General features: G+C 41.8%; 1 protein-coding gene across 3 annotated transcripts in view; it reads left to right on the top strand.

Moving 5' to 3' along the window:
• The first annotated feature begins 4349 nt into the window (after window positions 1–4349).
• The window catches only part of PTPN21 (protein tyrosine phosphatase non-receptor type 21), a 50238-nt gene continuing 47591 nt past the window's right edge, over window positions 4350–6996 (top strand). For 2 of the 3 annotated variants that reach the window (XM_087747468.1, XM_087747465.1), the window contains exon 1: window positions 4350–4746. The gene's annotated coding sequence lies outside the window, so the exon portion shown is untranslated. Of the gene's footprint in view, window positions 4747–6332; window positions 6351–6996 lie in introns of those variants that run through there. The other variant, XM_087747467.1, reaches the window with a different exon arrangement.

The raw sequence follows: 6996 nt of genomic DNA, 5'->3' as shown, positions 1-6996 counted from the left end.
TGCGCGGCCTCCGCCTGCGGCGCCCCCTGCCGGGCCGCGGCGGGGCCTCCGCGCCGACGCCTCGCCCCGCCTGTCCCGCGGCCGGGGTCCCCGCGGCGGGGCGGCGAGGCTCGCCCCGGCAGACGAGCAGGCCCTGGCGTGAGGTGCGAGGTGCTTGAGCTCGCCATGGCGCCCCTCGGCAACCCCCGTCTCCTCCCCGCGTCCCTCCTTGCCCCAGCCAGCTCCTCGGCGCTCAAGGCGCCTCGGTAGCGTCGTGCCCGCCGTGTCCCGTAAGCGCTCGGGCTCGGCAGCTCGCCCTGGTACCCCTGAAGGGACCACCGCGGGGAGCAGGGGGACAGGCAGCCCCAGCCGGTGGGCAGGGAGGCCTGGCCGCCTCGGGCCGTCGGTCGCCGCAAACCACTGCGGCCTGCCTTGCTCCGCGGGCACCCGACGCGCTCGGGCGTCTGGCCCTAGGGTGAAGAAATAAACGTGTCATCTACGTATTTCTAAACGGTTGTGTGTCAGAGGGTCTACTCTTGATTGCTCAAGTGCCACATTCAGCTTTTTTTAAGTTGCCCCTTGCTTCATTCCCGGTTTCTATAAAACTGGTTTATAAAGTCCTGCCACATGGCTTAGGATAAGTATGAATATCATAAGATTATGGTTATTTTAATATTAATGCTCTTTCTTAAAAAGTACAAAAATGGAAGATTTAAATATGTGTTTGTTAAAAAACAAATAAATTACAGTATAGCAATACACAAAGTAACTTTTAATGCCCTAATACAGCTACACTATGAAAGTATTTTAGTATTGAACTTTAGTTTTGTGACCCCACGTTAGACTTATGAGAAGCCTTAAAACAACATGCTTTTTTTTTTCCCTAAGAAAGAGCATCTACTAGCCTTACTGCTACAAGGGATCAGCTGCGGAGGGAGGAAGAACTATGTGGAGAAAACCCTACAGGGCGGATAACAGTAAGCAGAAAAGAAGTCATGTTTGAGGCATACCCTTTATCTTTTGCACCGATGTCCCAGCTTCACTTCAGCTGACTCAGTGAGTAGTAACATTACAGAAAGCCCAGCCTACAGATAAAGGCTCTTTTACAAGTAATGCCACTGGGTAAAATAAACTCCAGGCGTTGTAGTTAACAGCTGTATTAATCTTTCTGCATCACTGCTCCTAATATAAACCAAACATCATACAGAGATAGCCTAGACTAATTATTGCTAATGAACTGAGCTGTTTGCCTGACTATACTTAAAATATACTGGTGTTACAGTGAGATACAAGTAGTAACAGATTAGTTACAACATTCCGTTTTAACCTTCAAGAGACACATTTTGCTCTCTTAAGATTTCAAATAAGTTGTATTACTTTATTATTGGAACAAGAAAAATATTTATTGAAGGACAGAAAGAGGAATTGAGTTTATTTCATAACTAAATAGTAGATTTACTTTAGAAAGAAATATTGTGTTTAAAAAAATGTATCCTTTGTGAATAACAACGGGAGCTCATTGCTTCAACTTCAGCACTGCATTATGTGTAGGAAAAGTGCCTGTTTTCTGCTAATAGGAAAATTCTATGACCTTCATTAGTTACTTAGTAGAACATGGTTCAACATTTTACAGTGCCTTATCAGTAAAAATGAATCTTGCAAACATGAAATTTCAGGCTTTAAGCATGTAATAGAAATATTGTATGCTCATTTTTCTAGCACCTTCCATTCTCTCCATTACCATCAAGAAATATGTAATGATTCATAAAGACCCAGCTATCTCTTTCTTTTTCACAAATAAGAAATGGAATGATGAAAAAACAGGGAGGCTTCAGACACAGAGCCAAAACACAGATGTGATGAATAAAGTGAATTTGTTCAGAGAACAGCTTTAAGAGTCACATGTAGAACCAGAGGTATTCTGACTTGTCAATTCATGAAGTCGCTATTTTGCATGGCTAGTGAGGAAATCAGGGTATTTTTCCACATGACTTCTTCATTGTTTCAGCATCCTGGGAATGCCCCTTTAACTAGTAGTTTCTGGATTATCCTGCCTGTGTTTTTATCACAAATGGAAAACTCTCTGCTAGACTGAGGAGTACATACATGCATACCACTTTTCTGCCTGGAGGGTGACTGATTCTGCTTCCCGTTCGGCTCACTTCCAACTTTCTGTCTTACCATTAGTCAATGCAAAGACCTGACGCTGGACAGAGTTCCCAGAATCGGAAGAAGGTGAATACTTGCGTCAGCCTTCACCCTGTTGGCCGATGCACTCAACTGCAATCACGTATTTGGACCAGGATGGAAAAAAAAATCAAAACTGTCCCAGAAGGGAAGTTGTCAATAAGAACAAAATAGGTTTATTCCTGTTCCATGATGGGCAGGCAGTATTCAACCCGATGGGCAGAAACTTTCCTTTGTACTTAGAGGACAAGGGCTGCAACATTCAGCTGTAGGATATTAGTCTTTTCCTCCCATAATCTTCAACAAGAGAGTAAAGAGTACAGCAAAAGATGCATGTTTTTCTACCCATGCACGTCATGAGTGATGACCAGGGGTTAAAGGGGAGAAGCAGAAGCACAGTATAGTGCCCTGAGGCAATCACTCTATGCCTTCTTGATGTGTCTTTATCAGAGTTCATCACATGTTCATGGATGCCTTTGTCTCTTTGTCCTTTTTATTGGAGTTGATAGTTGGAGCAAAGCAGGTAATGGAGAGCTGATGAGGCAAAAAAAGAGATAGGACAAAATGGAGAAAGTGCAGCAAGACACAAAGGATACAAACTGGGGTTATAGGAAGCAGAAGAAAAAAAATTAATAATTCAGGAATAAAAGTGTGATGAGCTTCAAAAGGACAAAATGTAGGCTGCAGAGGAGCATATTGACTATGACCTAGCTGTCTCTTTTAAGATGAGGTGTTGTCTTTAATGTAAATGCAAAGAAAGAAAATGCAGCAAGGACTAACTATGGAAAGTAAGAAAACTCTAATAAATGCAATTTCTAGGCAGGGAATCAGGCAGGAAATGGGTGTGATCAAGATTTAGAATAGGAAATGTGACAGATAAGAGCATTGAGACCTTGTTTCCAGTATGAATTGTTTAGAAATAGGAGGAGTTGCCTCTGTTACCCTGAATTTTCGTGGCTTAGATTTGTCGTGCATTGTATCAGTCACTTTTCTTTAGTAATTGTAGTTCTGGCCTGTAGCAGATACCATTAGAAAAGGGTATCCATTTACGTTAGTTCAAAGTTAGTTTATTTTACTCAATATAAAATTCCCCTGAATGAGTTGTTCTTTTGGCTTATGGACTGCTCATCATAACTATGGATGGTGTATGGAGGGGAAAAAAAAGGATATTCTCCTGATCCGAGGAAAGACCATTGTGTTTAAGAGAAATAACTCAGAAGAATTCATCATAGTACAAAAATACCTACATATTTCAGCTGAGATTAGTGTCCTCCTGAGCAGCATGCTATTTGCGTAGTAGATCTGCAGGTTAGACCTGCTCAGACAGTAGCATGTTTGTGCACTTTACATTACCAAAACACTTTCTAAGTTTTACAGTTATGAGTCAGCGTTCACATACTCACTTTACCTTTTTCCTCATCCCTGACCTGTTTCGAGTTTGTATATACTTTTCCCTGGCTCATGCATTGTGGAGAGCCATAAAATTCCAAATTGCATACAACAATTGCTGATTTCACACACAGGCAAACACGCACACACACAGAGAGGTCTCCATATATTTGTGGGACTGGAGTGCAGCCCCTTATATGATGTTTGCATTGGTTAAACACTATAAAGATTACTTAATTGATATGCATTTAACGCTTGCTAAGACAGTTGTTATTAAGGGCATAATTTCTACTGACACTCTTGTGACTTTTAAGCCCAGACAAGGGCTGAAAGATCAGTCTTTACTCTGTATTTTCTTGCTGTGTGTATTACCAACAGCTGAAGCTTTTCAAGGACTTTTGTTTTTAGCTGCAGACATAAATGTATGCGCATAGGTCATTTGGTACGACACATACGGATTAAACCTTGAAAATATTTCCAAGCTGCATGAAAATAAGAGCAACAGAATTTTTGGTAAGAGATTTGCCTTAACTGGAAAGGCTTAAAATAAATGATCATATGATTAAAAAAAGCAAGGATTGCCTGCTATTTGTTGTAACCCCTATTTCTGTAATGCCCCTGTAGCCAGAGAAGCAGCTGTTCATTGCTGACATTCTCCCTGCCAGGCATTCCAACTCTCTGAGGTAATGGGCTGCAAGCATACGGGCCTTCGCTTTAATTCTTTCAGCGTATCCTTCCGCATGGATAGAGCGAGGGGAACACCTCCAGGAAAAGAAATTAAATGCACACACAGAGAGGCACACAGAGACGGGCGATTTGAAAATATTCCCGAGAACGCAATTTGCGCTCATGCAGCGCAGCGTCACATGAAAGAGGCTGCCTGAAGAGCTGGCTGGCACAGGTTTATTTTGCTGTAATATTTTCTTCCACCCCCAGCTCTTTACCCAGTGGAATGATATCCAGACCAAGTTTTTTGAGACAGGAAGTGAGGAATGTTTTCACTATGAGTGATCTGAGAAGAAGGTGGGTTAGCCGAGATAGCAGCTGCTTCGGACAAGAGCAACACAGTAAGTCAGTTCCCGAGGAATACAGATGAGATGGCTCCGGGAGAAAAAGTCTTGGAGCGCTGTGGGGTGTTTTCGGCTACACGTATGTGAAAGGAGACTCGGTGTCTTTGGATCGCTGCACAAGGTAAGGGGGAAATAGCAGGCACAGTAAAAAAATAGCAGGTGATCTTCCCCGCTGTGTACCGTAAGACCGAGCAGTTTCAAGCATTTACTTTTTGAAAAGTAAAGGCTGTAGAATTGTGATTCTGGAGGTGGGGGAGGTTTGGGATGTGCGCTTATTGTTGCTCTTTTAGTCCAAGAGTCATGTCAAAGATTAACTGGTAAAACAAGGGCAGGGTGGAATATTCTGATATTTTTGGCTCCTCAAATATTTCTGAAATAAATATATGCATTTTAAGCATTTGAAATAATAGGAAGCCTTTTTCACCACCATATATTGCAGTTTTATTTCGCAATGTCATTCATGCAGGCTGTTTAAAAAATCTTTGTAAAGTAAAACGCTAATTATTGAGGGGGGAGCGGGCAGGGTAGGTAAAGGGGAAAGATACCACAGTGCTCAGTAATCGCACGTCAGTCAAGGCTATGTTGCTGAAATTCTAATAGAACATTTTTGAAACTATATGTTTGTGTTGAAATATAAATGTACAAAGTTTGGCCACTAAAGACATTTTTAGCTGTTGCATGAAAATTCCGGGCTTGCTAAATAAAGGCTTGTTATTGTAGAGGTCGTCAATCGGATTTGTAACTCCTGGTGGTATGTAGTTCCTTTATGCTAAAGTAGCTTTATAACAATGAAGATGTCTCTGAATTTAAAGTAATGCAGAAGGCAAATATGAGAGCACCTAGCATTGCAGAATGCACAGCTGCGAAACAGAAACAGCACAGCTGTGTTTGCAAGAAGTACACATGGCTAGCAGTAGAAGTTACTGAATGATACCTCAGTGTTATTCATCACACTTGCCTTTATTCTACAATACTTATTATATGTCAGGATTTTTTTTCAGTTGGTCTTTTGTGACATGGACTGGAAGTTAGTTATTTAAGTTTTCTTTGTTATAAATGTGTTTCAGAACTAATGAAGATTATGTCAGACATGTACTGAATTAAAATGAAATAATTTAGGGTAAATGCTCAGTAGAGCAATAAATGCAAACAACAGATCATAACCTGAAGAGCACTCCTGGCACATTCTGAAAATTCTGCTCTAAACTTCCTTCTTACGCTTGCACTGCGACCTGTCTGCATAGCGAAATAACTGAGTCTAAGATTGCCTAATGTCAGCATTAGATGGTTTGGAAATTTCACCTGTCAGGTCAGCTTCTGGTTAGTGATTTTTTTAATTTTTTTTTTTTCCCATGCCCTTACAATACTTTTCTAAGGGCCTGATGGGGGCATGAAAGTTTGAAAGTCTTTCATATTCAGTGGTACTACATAAAAACTAAAAGATTAAAACAGCACTACGCTTCTGACTGCAGCTTTCAAAAAGATGAGTAAGTTGTTTTCTCTCATTGCTGTAACACTTAAGAAAGTGCGTAACTGTGCAAAGAATGTATTGGAAAACGGGCCTTGGGGACGTGAGCTGAGGTCAGTCAGCCAGAAGTTACTCTGCCAGGAATAAACCCAGTGTGAGATTCTGCTGGCAGTGGGCAGGAGACTAAAAGCTTCTGTCTGAGAGCATTCCCTGCATGCTGCTCCAGGGGGGCAGGATTTGGAGGATCAAAGTGCAGAGTAAGTAATCAAGTGAGGAGTTCCCGTGTATCCCTAATTTTTTCAGGGGAAACCTGTTGCTATCAGTTGTTATTCTGCAGCCGCACCCAAATATAAATTAGTTGGTATTTGGGTCAGGGTTTTTTTGATTCAATTAAGATTTTAGGTGGTATCTGTTGAGGATGGGGATTGCGTAGGATGGTAGAACTGCTTCCAGATTCTTAGAAATGTGGTCATGAAATATGCTTGTGGTCATTCTTTGGAGTAGGGTTGCAAAGATGTCAGAGGAAAAATGCTGCGCTAGCTCCTCTTTCTCCCTGTTTTAGGCCTTTAGCGTCTTTCTGCCTCCCTTTCTTCTTTGCCGTGCTGCTTACAAGGGAGCAGGGAGTCTGATAGGAGGTTTTCAACCTAAGGAGTTTGGGGTTGTGTTGAGTAACATTAAATTTCTAGGTATGTATATAAACATACAAGTAGCGTGTGGCTATCTATTTGTTTATAGCTATACCTTTGAGTTTAAAAACAGGTGCGCTAGGAAGACTACTCCTTCGGATCCCCCCGCTCCAAATAAATGGATGTCGTCGTGTTATTCCTGTCTGATAATTCTAAGTCTCTTCAGAAATCAAATTATGCCTTTTAAAATGCGCTACTAATACATACCAGCCTGAAA

The sequence above is a fragment of the Nipponia nippon genome, unplaced genomic scaffold (assembly GCF_047370975.1).
Source record: "Nipponia nippon isolate SJK-2023a ecotype South Korea unplaced genomic scaffold, ASM4737097v1 scaffold_11, whole genome shotgun sequence".
Classification (NCBI taxonomy): domain Eukaryota; kingdom Metazoa; phylum Chordata; class Aves; order Pelecaniformes; family Threskiornithidae; genus Nipponia; species Nipponia nippon.
Note: the sequence above shows the minus strand (reverse complement) of the source record. Positions and strands in the feature narration are given on the sequence as shown.